The sequence below is a fragment of the Oncorhynchus clarkii genome, chromosome 1 (genome assembly GCF_045791955.1).
Source record: "Oncorhynchus clarkii lewisi isolate Uvic-CL-2024 chromosome 1, UVic_Ocla_1.0, whole genome shotgun sequence".
In the NCBI taxonomy this organism is placed as follows: Eukaryota; Metazoa; Chordata; class Actinopteri; order Salmoniformes; family Salmonidae; genus Oncorhynchus; species Oncorhynchus clarkii.
Window position 1 is genome coordinate 26,071,699 of NC_092147.1, and position 14,635 is coordinate 26,086,333.

The following is a 14,635-nucleotide window of genomic DNA, read 5'->3' on the forward strand; positions in this document are numbered from 1 at the left end:
CAAAGCACCTACAGATGAAGACTTCGAAAAATGTGTTCACCTCCCACCTCTTCATGTTAACACAGCGGAACAGGTGTCAGTCTCAACATGTCAGGTGTTGTAAATTACAGTTTGTATGTGTGAGTGTATTTGTGCATGTACAGAACACGAGGGTTCTAGAAGGCATAGCGTGTGCAGATGTCCTCCAGTTTCTTTGAGACCTCAGGTGGTGTACGGTCCAGCTCTTCAGCAACTCTTCTGCTTGTGGGGGTCCATGGAGTTGAACTGCTCACACAGATCTCCGTCTATTACATTCTGCAGACACAGACAGACAGGACAGAGGAAGAATATCAGATACAGTAGGCAGACTGTCTGGATGTCCAACGAACAAGGCTTCTGATTTATTTCTGCTATCATGTTCAACAGACTTAATTCACAGCATGTCTAATGATCTTGCCAAATGTACTGGACACACGGACACACGGACACACGGACACACACACACACACACACACACACACACACACACACACACACACTGGTTCTTGGCATAACATTTCACCCAGTGGATTTGGTACAAGACTCCATTTGTAAACATAGTGGTGTCCTCTGTACACATTCCATTTACATGCTGAGGAATTAGTAGCAGGGAGTATAATGTGTGGCTTTCTTTGTCCCATCATCCTATGGAAATATTAAGTCATCTTAAATAAGTTAGCAGTTAGAAGTCATGGTCCTGAGGACAGATAAGAGGCACACCATAGATTATTAAGTGCCATCAAAACATTGACATACATTATATTAAGTCAAATGGTTCAGGAAGGAATGAGAAAAAGATGAGGGATGATCTGTGTATATGCTGAGATCAGAGATGTTTACGCTCTCTTCATTGGTTTGTCAGAAAAGAGACATGACATCACTTCAACAACATAGCCTATTAAATTACTAGAGGGGCGATGTCAACCTTCAAAGTTCCAGAATGGGATGAAAATGGCAGCCATATTAGTCAGGGACAAATCCAAACCACTCTAATAGGAATTAATGGCAGTAGAGGCATAAAACCTGATTTTACTTAAAAGGAAAATAAAATGCATGTGATAACATAAATTGTGTAATAGAATTGTCAACCTAACATATTGTTATAATTATAAATACAGTTTATAAAGGTTTTATACAAATGTATACAAATAGCCTCTAAAATATATGTAAACAAACTACAAATGTCAAAAGTGTTGTTTTCTTGGAAAGCTGTGGGTACCATTATATGGTACAATATCAGTACTTGTTGCATTACAACTTGTCGAAGTCTTATCATCAACTGATTTCAGCCAGTGTACGGCTGTGGATTAAATTTATTGTTTGAATGGAATGTGTTGGCAGTTAATTAGAAAAATGTATGGAAACATTCCTCAAACTGTCTGGCTAGAGAGATAAATTCAACAAATTAATTATTTTAGACAATATCTTATCACAACACAAACCATGGTTGACCAACTCCCTGACCTAGATCCCATCATAAGAAGGTTCATGTACATTCTAGTATTCCAATTCCTTATTCTATGAACACAACTCCCCTGTTTTCAAGTCCTGCCAATGAAGACTGTTCTCAAAACAGATGGTTGACTCTAGGTCTTTAATGAATGTGTGTGTGTGTGAAGTACCTCGTGGGAAGTGAAGGGCACCAGGACGCCGACAGACTGTTGTGTAGACCAGACTCTAAGCTGCCGGGTATCCGTGTGGTCTTCTGCAGTGACAGCAGTCTCCCCGATGTGGTAGTTCATGATCACTTCAGCCTGACACAGAACAAGAGACATGGTACAGGGTCATTACATAAACATTCTAACTCACTTCACACTCCCCACCCAGAAAACACCGCTTACATGCACCCGTTTTACCACTTGCCCACAATAAGTCAAAGTGGAGGGAATTTCCCACTGAGTACCAGCCAAATGGAAAACAGTATGTTAAACAGCATGTTAAACAGCGATTTGGCCTGGACAGCAGGTCTGTTATAGGCCGGGTCTGGGATGAGGCAAACCCAACACCACCAAGACAAACTCTGATCCAGAGACAAAAACAGACAGAGTCCTTAGACAGAAGCAGAGTTCCCCTGAGCTCCTGTCTTTACAGAGCTGATGCTGTGACAGGGGAGCAGAAAGACTATACCTTCTGAGAGGCTCCGTTCAGCAGACCCCTATCCCACAACGCCTTGTTCCCAGTTGGGTCCTCATCATCACTGGAGTTGGGGGGCAAACACACCTAAGGTGGTACAAAGTGTAAGTACTAACATCTCCAGCAATAAAATCCTTCAATATGTTTGTGGCATCATTGAAATATCAATTGGATCAAACTGTTAATGTGAGGCGTCTACAGAAAAGGTAGACAACAGTATAACACCCAACATCATTGTCAGAAAAGAACAATAAAGAGCGAACACATACAATGCTGATGTTGCCAAACTTGTCGGCTGAAGCCATGGTGTCGTAATCCAGCAGGCGGTGGTTACCCAGCGAGGATGGGTGTCATCGGCAAAGAGGATCATCCGGTTCTCGCTACGCTTGTAGCGCACCCAGAACAGACTCTCCTGTACGTCAGTCACTATGACCCGCTGACAGATGGTGTGGATGCCAGTCACCAGGTTGGGGACATGCTGGAAACGAGACAGATGACTTCATTAAACAACTAAATATCGGGCATCAACTGACCTACTACTGCTCTATGGATTTTATTTGAAAGGTGTGGAACCTAAGAGGTTGACCGTGGTAAAATGTCCTCTGGTACAATGCATGAGGCGGTGGCCTTTTATCCTTGCTTTTGAAAGGAGATTCTTACAAAGCAATCATCTTCCCAATCACTAATAATTCAAGTGGTTACCTTGATTACTATGAGACCTTAACCTAAAGTTAGTATTTAGGTTAGTCTTCCAGCAGACACTTCCTCTGTGTCAACATTGTAACATGTAAGAATAGCAAACGTCAGGATCTATTGGTAATTGAGTGAGAAACCAAAAACATACCAGGGATAAAATCAAAACAGTAGTCCCTCTCTCCCTCCCCCTATATATACACACACACCCTTTTTTTTTTGCATCTAACTTTTAACTAGGCCAACACTGGAGGTGAAGAACTCAGGACTGAGGTGTGTGTGTGTGTGTGTGTGTGTGTGTGTGAAAAAGAGACAGTCTCCCCGTCTCACCTTGTTCTCACACATGTGCAGCAGCTTCTTCTTGCCCAGGTCGTAGATGCGTAGCAGTTTGCCAACGCCCACCAGCACACGGCCCTGGAACGGAGCGATGGCCAGAGAAATGTCCTCACCTGGAGTCTGACAATCAAAACAGCATTCCTTTACAGGGATGTAACAACTCACCAATACGTATCAGTCCCTGTTATAAATGTTCAAGATCCACTACATAGCCAAAAGGATATGGACACCTGCTTGTCGAACATCTCATTCCAAAATCATGGGCATTAATATGGTGTTGCCCCCCCCCCCCCCCCCCTTGCTGCTATAACAGCCTCCACTCATCTGGGAAGGCTTTCCACTAGATATTGGAACATTGCTACGTGGATTTGCTTCCAATCAGCCACAGGGGCATTAGTAAGGTCGGGCCTTCCAAACTGTTGCCATGAAGTTGGAAGCACAGGATCGTATAGAATGTCATTGTATGCTGTAGTGTAAAGATTTCCCTTCACTGGAAGTAAGGGGCCTAGTCCGAACCATGAAAAAACAGCTCCAGACCATTATTCCTCCTCCACCAAACTTTACAGTTGGCACTATGCATTCGGGCAGGTAGCATTCTCCTGGCATCCACCAAAACCAGATTCGTCCATCGGACTCCCAAATGTTGAAGCGTGATTCATCACTCCAGAGAACGCATTTCCACTACGCCAGAGTCCAATGGTGGCAAGCTATCTACCACTCCAGCCGACGCTTGTCATTGCGCATGGTGATCTTAGGCTTGTGTGCGGCTGCTCGGCCATGGAAACCCATTTCATTAAGCTCCAGAAGAACAGTCCTTGTGTTGATATTTCTTCCAGAGGCAGTTTGGAACTCAGTATTGAGTGTTGTAACCGAGGATAGAACTTGTACGCACTACAGCACTCCGCGATCCCATTCTATTAACTTGAATGGATTACCACTTCGCGGCACAGCCGTTGTTGCTCCTAGACGGTTCTTCGTCACAAGAACAGCACCTAAAATTGATCAGGGCAGAAACTTGACAAACTGACTTGTTGGAAAGGTGGCCTCTTATGACGGTGCCACTTTGAAAGTCACTGAGCTCTTAATTAGGGGCCATTCTACTACCAGTGTTTGTCTATGGAGATTACATGGCTGTGTGCTTGACTTTATACACCTGTCAGCAACAGGTGTGACTGAAATAGCTGAATCAACTAATTGTAAGGGGTGTCCACATACAGACCCCAAACCGATCCAAACGTAGCATGCAGACCCCAAACCGATCCAAACGTAGCATGCAGACCCCAAACCGATCCAAACGTAGCATGCAGACTCCAAACCGATCCAAACGTAGCATGCGTCGGTCAGAAAATGTATTCAAACGTTACGGCTTGCCAGTTCACAAGTTAGTTTTTGCTCATATTACAATCTTTATAACTTCCGAAAATACCTCATTTTGTTATTGATCTACAAGTAATTTTGCTTGCCGAACAACCTCAGGCAATATCATTAGCCTAATCCAACTTAGCCCCGCAGCCAGCCCAGCCCCGCGGCCAGCCCAGCGGCCGGCCCACTGACCAACGCAAGGTAGGCGATCTGTTCCTGATCTGCAACATCTGCACGGCACCTTCTGAATTAAAATGCAAAAGTAAGCTACCAGAGACAACTCACTTCTTGCTATACCTGCTGAATGGGGCTTAATATACACTGCTCAAAAAAATAAAGGGAACACTAAAATAACACATCCTAGATCTGAATGAATTAAATATTCTTATTAAATACTTTTTTCTTTACATAGTTGAATGTGCTGACAACAAAATCACAAAAATGTTCAATGGAAATCAAATGTATCAACCCAGTCTGGATTTGGAGTCACACAAAATTAAAGTGGAAAACCACACTACAGGCTGATCCAACTTTGATGTAATGTCCTTAAAACAAGTCAAAACGAGGCTCAGTAGTGTGTGTGGCCTCCAGGTGCCTGTATGACCCCCCTACAACGCCTGGGCATGCTCCTGATGAGGTGGCGGATGGTCTCTTGAGGGATCTCCTCCCAGACCTGGACTAAAGCATCCGCCAACTCCTGGACAGTGTGTGGTGCAACGTGGCGTTGATGGATGGAGCGAGACATGATGTCCCAGATGTGCTCAATTGGATTCAGGTCTGTGGAACGGGCAGGCCAGTCCATAGCATCAATGCCTTCCTCTTGCAGGAACTGCTGACACACTCCAGCCACATGAGGTCTAGCATTGTTTTGCATTAGGAGGAACCCAGGGCCAACCGCACCAGCATATGGTCTCACAAGGGGTCTGAGGATCTCATCTCGGTACCTAATGGCAGTCAGGCTACCTCTGGCGAGCACATGGAGGGCTGTGCGGCCCCCCAAAGAAATGCCACCCCACACCATGACTGACCCACCGCCAAACCGGTCATGCTGGAGGATGTTGCAGGCAGCAGAACGTTCTCCACGGCGTCTCCAGACACATGCACATTTGTGGCCTGCTGAAGGTCATTTTGCAGGGCTCTGGCAGTGCTCCTCCTGCCTCTCCTTGCACAAAGGCGGAGGTAGCGGTACTGCTGCTGGGTTGTTGCCCTCCTACGGCCTCCTCCACGTCTCCTGATGAACTGGCCTGTCTCCTGGTAGTGCCTCCATGCTCTGGACACTACGCTGGCAGACACAGCAAACCTTCTTGCCACAGCTCGCATTGATGTTCCATCCTGGATGAGTTGCACTACCTGAGCCACTTGTGTGGGTTGTAGACTCCGTCTCATGCTACCACTAGAGTGAAAACACCGCCAGCATTCAAAAGTGACCAAAACATCAGCCAGGAAGCATAGGAACTGAGAAGTGGTCTGTGGTTATCACCTGCAGAACCACTCCTTTATTGTGGGTGTCTTGCTAATTTCCTTCCACCTGTTGTCTATTCCATTTGCACAACAGCATGTGAAATGTATTGTCAGTGTTGCTTCCTAAGTGGACAGTTTCATTTCACAGAAGTGTGATTGACTTGGAGTTACATTGTGTTGTTTAAGTGTTCCCTTTATTTTTTTTGAGCATTGTATTTTATTTGGATGGTTTAGTTTCACTATTAGCAATACTTTTGGTAGTTTTGCCAAATCAGTGTATATGGTCATTTTTAGATATACAGGATAAAGCTCATAATTTCATAACGAGGACAGCAATCACTTTTGTGAGGAGCACTGCATGGCCAAAGCGAAAGGAGAAGATCAATCCATAAAAACTACCTAACGGTCAAAACCATTCGATTTTGAGATGGGGTGAAATCCAAAGTTGTGCTCATATTAGGGGATGCACGATATCGGACGATATTAGCTAAAAATGCCTACATGAGCCCGATGTCTAGTTTAACGCCGATGTGCAAAACCGATGTCAAAGCTGACGTGCATACGTGTATAACGTAGGCGTAATGACGCCACGTAAAATGTAGCGCTACAAGTGCAACACAGCTTTTCTAACCTACCACACAATGTCTGCTGTGTGGATCGAGCAGTCAACAAGTTTAGCAGTCATTTGAAAGAATAAGAACATTTCAGCGAGACGACTAAGGTGAAATCCATTAACGCGAAGATAATGGAATTCATTGCCTTTGACAATCAACCGTTCTCTGTCGTGGTTGATGTTGGCTTTCGCCGACTGGTCGAGCACTAGTACACACTAACAAGTGCACTATTTTTCAGATGTTACCCTACCGGAGTTACACAGTAGTAGCGTCGCTACTAACAAAAAAGTGGGAGGCCCCAGTGCACAACTGATCAAGAGGACAAGTACATTAGTGTGTCTAGTCTGAGAACCAGACTCCTCACAAGTCCTCAACTGGCAGCTTCATTAAATAGTACCCGCAAAACACCAGTCTCAACGTCAACAGTGAAGAGGCAACTCCGGGATGCTGGCCTTCTAGGCAGAGTTCCTCTGTCCAGTGTCTGTTCTTTTTTCCCCATCTTAATCTTTTATTTTTAATTGGCCAGTCTAAGATATGGCTTTTTCTTTTCAACTCTGCCTGGAAGGCCAGCATCCCGGAGTCGCCTCTTCACTGTTGAGTTGAGACTGGTGTTTTGCGGGTATTATTTAATGAAGCTTCCAGTTGAGGACCGGGGCTTCCCACTCCTTTATAATCTGGTTAGAGACAGTTTGAGCTTTTCTGTGAAGGGAGTAGTACACAGCGTTGTAGGAGATCTTCAGTTCCTTGGCCATTTCTCACATGGATTAGCATTCATTTCTCAGAACAAGTACAGACCGACGAGTTTCAAAAGAAAGGTCTGTGTTCCTGGCCATTTTGAGCCTGTAATCGAACCCATCAATGTTATACTCCAGGTACTCAACTAGTCTAAAGGCGGACAGTTTTATTGCTTCTCTAATCAGAACAACAGTTTTCAGCTGTGCTAACAATTGCAAAAGGGTTTTCTAATGATCAATTAGCCTTTTAAAATGATAAACTTGGATTAGCTAACAATGTGCCATTGGAACACAGGAGTGATGGTTGCTGATAATGGGCCTCTGTACGCCTATGTAGATATTCCATAAAAATCAGCCGTTTCCAGCTACAATAGTAATTTACAACATTAACAATGTCTACACTATTTCTGATCAATTTGATGTCATTTTAAAAATGGACAAAAGTGTTCCTTTCAAAACCAAGGACATTTCTAAGTGACCCCAAACTTTTGAATGGTAGTGTGTATCTCTCTCACACACATACGTTCTTTAGTAATACTAGTCCCATCCGAACAGGGCTTATGCCATAGCTAATTTGTAAACAATAAATATTGATACATTACTAGCACAAGTTAGTTAGCGGATGATGGTGATTTCAGAACCAAAGTGGGGGGCAACCCCCCCCCTAATCTGAAGTGGCCTAGTCTCCTTTATGGCTCAGCTAAGGTGCCTACATAGTACATACACCATAGACATACATCACTTACACACAGCGAATGAGCTCCATCAGCAGCAGATTTCAATTTAGAATGGAAAATGAACGTGTTTACGCAACAAATCTCTCGTATCGCACCGAATTGTTTCAAACTAAAACATTATTCTTATATTGTATCGAAGCCCATATATCCAATAGTCTTGAAAGGGAAAGATGCATATCCCTATTAACTTACCATCTCAACAACAGTGTTTATCTGTCATTGACATGTGAATTAAACAATCTTTAAAAGAAAGGGTCATATGTGAAAGCTTCAAGTTTCTGATTCTATTAATAAAGTGTAGAATACTGATATGACTGGAAAAGGGTTCAACAAAGTAACCATTGTCCCTCTGGGAGTTCGGTAAAGGGGAGGGGGTGGTGGCAAGTATGATAGTACTCTGACTCTCTCAGCACAATTATGACCTTTCTGAAATAACAGCTGGAGAATTCCTGTGCACAGCTGTGGTCAACCAGCCAGAGCCAGAAACCACTGGATTAGTCATATCTTCTGTCACTCACCTTGTGCATAAACTCCAGCTTGTCCCCTCCCAGTCGATAGGTATAGATGAAACTGTCTCCCACAGAGCGGGGGTTAAGGATCATGTCCCCGGGCCATCCCCACCAGTCATCACCTCCACTGGCAAACCGACACAGTCACACTGCAGGGACAGAACAGACAGATCAGCATGTGTAACCAAAGTATTTCCCATCAGTCTGATTCCCTATGTCAATGTCTGTGGCCTCCGTGTATAATGCAGTGATCAGAGGTGTTTAAACTATCTCCATTAATATTTAGTCTGAGAAGAGACATGAGGACTCATTAAAACAGCATGACATCCCTCTCAAACCCTGCACTGAATGACAGTTCTGATTCCTCGTTTCACCATCTATAGTACGAATACACTGCAATTACACTGAGAATAGCTGAAACCAGCATAGCCATTAATTACATTGCCCTAGTAGCCCTTTTCCATCTATCCTCTCCTCGGTCCTCACCTGAAGGCAGCCTCGTTCTGTTCCAATTGGACCAGGTCCAGAGTGTAACCCTGGATGGGGTTGACAAGACACACCAGAGAGGCCCACTGGCCTGACCCAGCCTTGGGTGCCCCAAAGATGGCCTCGTTGAGGAAAGCAGCGGCCATCTCTGCTGCCAGCTCCCTCTCATCCTCACCTGCTGCCTCAACCATCTCCAGTAGAGGGGATCACAACACAGAAGTGATGTCAGTTACAGAGAGAAAGTAGGGAGGGGGTGCGAGCCACACAAGTGTAAGAAAAGTATTTGAAAGTCTAATTCCCCATGTCAATATCATTGTACATTGTATATATGCTGTGATCAGACTTGTCATTAAACTCTCTCCATTATTATTCTGTCAGAGACCTGAAGACCCGTCACTTCAACAGAACATCCCTATTCTCAAACCCTGCCCTGAACTAAGCCTCTGGGTTTTATTAAAGCGCTATAAAAAATACTTACGATGATTTCTATTGAAGTTTGGCGTATCTTTACGGCTGTGACGGCCATGGAATTTTGAATGACGGTTTACTGGTTAGTCAAATTTCTAAAGTCACCGTAATAACCCCAAAATTAAACAAAATATATATACAGCACCAGTCAAAAAGTTTGGACACCTACTCATTCAAGGGTTATTTATTTAGGACTATTTTCTACATTGTAGAATAATAGTGAAGACATCGAAACTATGAAATTACACATATGGAATCATGTAGTAACCAAAAAAAAGTATTAAACAAATCAAAATATATTTTATATTTGTAGCCACACTTTGCCTTGATGACAGCTTTGCACACTTGTCACTCTCAACCAGCTTCATGGAAGTAGTCACCTGGAATGCATTTCAAATAACAGGTGTGCCTTATTAAAAGTTAATTTGTGGAATTTCTTACCTTCTTAATGCATTTAAGACAATAAGTTGTGTTGTGACAAGGTAGGGGTGGTATACAGAAGATAGCCCTATTTGGTAAAAAAAAACATGTCCATATTATGGCAAGAACAGCTCAAATAAACAAAGAGAAACGACAGTCCATCATTACTTTAAGACATGAAGGTCAGTCAATATGGAAAATTTCAAGAACTTTGAAAGTTACTTCAGGTGCAGTCGCAAAAACCATCAAGCGCTTTGATGAAACTGACTCTCATGAGGACCGCCACAGGAAAGGAAGAGTTCATTGGAGTTACTAGCCTCAGAAATTGCAGCCAAAATAAATGCTTCAGAGTTCAAGCAAAACAGACTTCAGAGGAGACTGGTTGAATCAGGCCTTCATGGTCGAATTGCTGCAAAGAAACCACTACTAAAGGACACCAATAAGAAGAAGAGACTTGCTTGGGCCAAGAAACACAAGGAATGAACATTAGACTGGTAGAAATCCAAATGGGAGATTTTTGGTTCCAACCGTCATGTCTTTGTGAGATGCAGAGTAGCTGAACGGATGATCTCCGCATGTGTGGTTCCCACCGTGACGCATGAAGGTGGTGTGATGATGCTTTGATGTTTTTACTATTATTCTACAATGTAGAAAATAGTAAAAAAATAGAGAAAAACCCTTGAAAGAGGAGATGTGTCCAAACTTTTGACAGGTACTGTATATTTTGTTTAAAGGCGCACATTTTCTCCTCTACTCTGCTCTTGACTGCATATGCTGCAGGCATGGGGGCGTGGTCTAGGCAACCAAATACTTGTTTGCTACAAGACCTTGCTTGTTTCAGTAAGGCGCAACAAAGTTTCATCACGTTGTAGAGTCCACGTTACTGTAGTCCATGTTACAGCAGAAACAGGACTCAAACACACAAAAACGGTTATTTTACAGTCTTCATCCATAACTGTTGGTTACACAGTAATTGTGCCAGCCCTACGTATCTTATAACACCACTTCCATAATATCAGCCTACACAAGCTACAAAGCCTGGGTGTACAACATGTAGCCTCAGTCAAAGTCACCCTGTTCCCACCCTCTCAGTCCATAAAACCCTGTTGGTCAGAACCATACCTCTGCCATTAACTGCTTACCCTGGGCCTTGGTGGCCTCTGTGTAGGCATTGTGATCCGTCTCTATGAGGATCAAGTTGTTGGTCTCTGGGTGGATGACAAACTTGGAGGTGTGTACTGCAGGGGGAAGGCCACCTGGTTGAAAACAGCCACCAGCTTCTCCAAGGCCAGAATCCTAAGAGGGAGACAAAGGCAGTATAACAAGATATTAATGGCATTAACGGGAACATGAATAACTTGAGAAAAAGTAATGGGACATATCCCGCATAAGTTAAATATCAGTGCTATAATTGAGAATTACTATGCTTCAGGGGGAATGACAAAACGAGATGTGATCTCCGTAAATGCTGAGATCAGAGATGTTTACGCTCTCTCCATTGGTTTGTCAGAAGGGACATGAAGACTAATTTCAACAGCATAACTTCCCTTTCTTCAAATCTTGCCAATGAAGACATCCTCATTATGGATGAATACAAATGGAATTGAGGTTTTTAGTGAGTATGAGTGCAAGGGTGTGTCTGTCTACCTCAGGGTGTTGGTGGAGATGGCCACAATGCCCTCAGGACACTGTTCATAGGCGAAGCCTGAGGCGTACTCCAGAGTCTCATAGGACAGGGGCGTCAGCGGGACTGGTAAGGGTAGCTCAGCCAGGAGTGGCTAGACATGGCCAACACAGAGGAGATAGCGGGGATCAATGGTCGGAGAGTAAGGATGTAACTGTACACGTATTCGTGCCTAACGGTATGGGAATCTCGGTGTAGTCCGCACTGTGAACCTGAATTAATACATAAATAAACACTGCATTGTAGGCTATGCCTGTTGAGGCATAGCTGGCTAGAGCCTATGTGCCAATTGTAATCAAAATTCTAATCCTAACTGGCACATTTCAAACTGTCCTTTTGTGAGGCGCAGCGGTGGGGTGGATAAACCAGGAGGATCCTCCATCATCGTTTAAATCTCCAGTTTGGGAACAGTTTGACTTCCTAATAGATTACAACGGCGATGGACAGAGTTGTGGATAAAATGTTAACAGTATGTCTCCACACTCAACAAGAATAGCCTATGCAGCTGCCAACACCTCAAATATGTTGGCACATTTACATCGACATCACCCCAGTCTTCCAGAGCAAGGAAACGCAAAGAAACAACACATCGTCTCCCCTCTGCATTCAAGCAGTTGATTCTAACTGGGCCAAAGAAACAACACATCGTCTCCCCTCTGCATTCAAGCAGTTGATTCTAACTGGGCCAAAGAAACACCACATCGTCTCCCCTCTGCATTCAAGCAGTTGATTCTAACTGGGCCAAAGAAACAACACATCGTCTCCCCTCTGCATTCAAGCAGCTGATTCTACCTGGGCCAAAGAAACAAGAGCGATAGGTAGGCTATATTTATAGTCTTTGGTTTATAACCGTGGATATGCGCCTATTCTCTGTGTTTGAGAATAGGGGATTTTAGCATCTCGTGAAAGTGCTCGAGCCACGTTACGAACTTCCCTCATGCACCCATTTCAGCAAACAGCTAGTACCCGTTCTATATAAGCAAACCAAAGAGTTCAATGAAAATGGCCAATGATCCCTGTGTTGGGCTTCCTTAACAGTGACAGCCCATCACATTAGCCCGGAGGGGGAGATGTACTATGCTACAGATATCGCCCCTTTATGAGTCACAAGTGCACATCTGCCACTGAAGGAGGCAGTGTCATAGTGGGTTCGTAACCAAGTGGGAATTTACCATGTACGCACACACACACACACACACACACACACACACACACACACACACACACACACACACACACACACACACACACACACACACACACACACACACACACACACACACACACACACACACACACACACACACACACACACACACACACACACGATGGCTAACAAACTGGTAATTACTGGTGGGAAACTCATCATCCTGAGAACTTACTTCTTCCACGTCGTGACCTCCGACATCATCTACTAAGGAAATGGCCTTGATAACAGCATTCAACAGTTAAATGCAAAAAAACATTATTTTATAAAAAGCCATCTATTGATGTGTTTTTTTAACTATAATTTATTTACAAGTGTGATAGCTGTACCAAACCCCCCCCACAACACTCGACTTAAATTGTAATTGATTGGAAATCGCAGCAGAGCAACTGAGCTCTGGATGAGTTTGGCTTTTAAAGAGAAAGGGAAAGAAATACTGTAGCCTGAGAAGAGTCATACCGAGGAATCCAAAGAGATGATGTGGACTGTGTTGTCGACCAGCCCCGCAGCCAGGAAACAGGAGTGCTGCTCGCCAGACGGGACGCCGGCCAAGCTCATACACACCACATCAGCGGACATCTCCTTTCTTTCTGTGTACTCATTCAGCTGGCCAGACTGGGGAGGGGGAGAGAGTGAGAGGAAAAAGGTTATCAAACATCTACAGTCCGATGAAATATTAACTTTTCACTGAGCAGGAGATTCTTCTGGATATCCTGAAAAAGATGATAAAAACAGGGTCAAACTAAAAGACAGTACCTGGGTGACTAAATAAAACACCCAGGGGAGGAAGTTTCACTACTCTCCGGGTCCATCTCAAAGTAAACCAGCTCTCCTCCGGTCAGAGCAATGACCACCTGCCTCTGGTTGACTACACGGCGAATAATGGTCTTCTTCCCTGGAGTCTTCCATTCATTCACACGCTTATCAGCACGGATGTGACGAATACCATCAGGATACACCTGTACAAGAAAATTCATCGTTTACACAGGGCTGGGGAAGGGGCCTGGCCAGAGTGTCCATGTCTGTGTATAATGCTGAGATCAGATGTGTTTAAGCTCTCTCCATCATTCTGTCATAGAAGAGACATGAAGACTCATCACTTCAACAGCAATATTACATCTCCCATGCACTTAATCTCCCTTCAGCTTTATACTACTTTCACCATCAGCATTGTATTCCCTCCAGAACATAAGGAGCATGTTCAGGACCCTTCATAGGCGTATGTAGAGTGGGTGTTATACTGACCTGCACCAGAGCATCCTCCCCAAGCAGAGAGCAGGAGAGGGTGGTCCCCAGGAAACCAGTCTGTCACTTCCTCTACAGTCTCTCCAATAGACAGAACCAGGGTGGTGTTGACAAAGGACACAATGATGTAGGCGTCAAACTCATCTGGAAGAGAGGTGTTTAAATGAGCAAAGAGTTTCACACCAAGGGGATATCTGGACAGTGAGTGTTCAACAGTATCATGAAGTGAATAATTTGTTCAGAATTCATCTGATACATGAAGCATAATATCATATCCTATATGTATTTATTTATAAATTGTGTCTGTATGTACATAGTGTACAAAACATTAAGAATATCCACCTTCCTAATATTGAGTTGCATCCCCTTTCGCTCTCAGAACAGCCTCAATTTGTCAGGGTATGGACAAGGTGTTGAAAGCGTTCCACAGGGATTCTGGCCCATGTTGACTCCAATGCTTCCCTGAGACTACGGCAGAATCTCTCCTAATTTGGTACATGAAGCAATTACTATCAGTCCCATAGCTTT

The 14,635-nt window shown here is 44.0% G+C and overlaps 1 pseudogene; it reads right to left on the minus strand.

Moving 5' to 3' along the window:
- Positions 1-225: 225 nt before the first annotated feature.
- Positions 226-14,635, minus strand: part of LOC139370671 (splicing factor 3B subunit 3-like) — a 35,500-nt pseudogene continuing 21,090 nt past the window's right edge.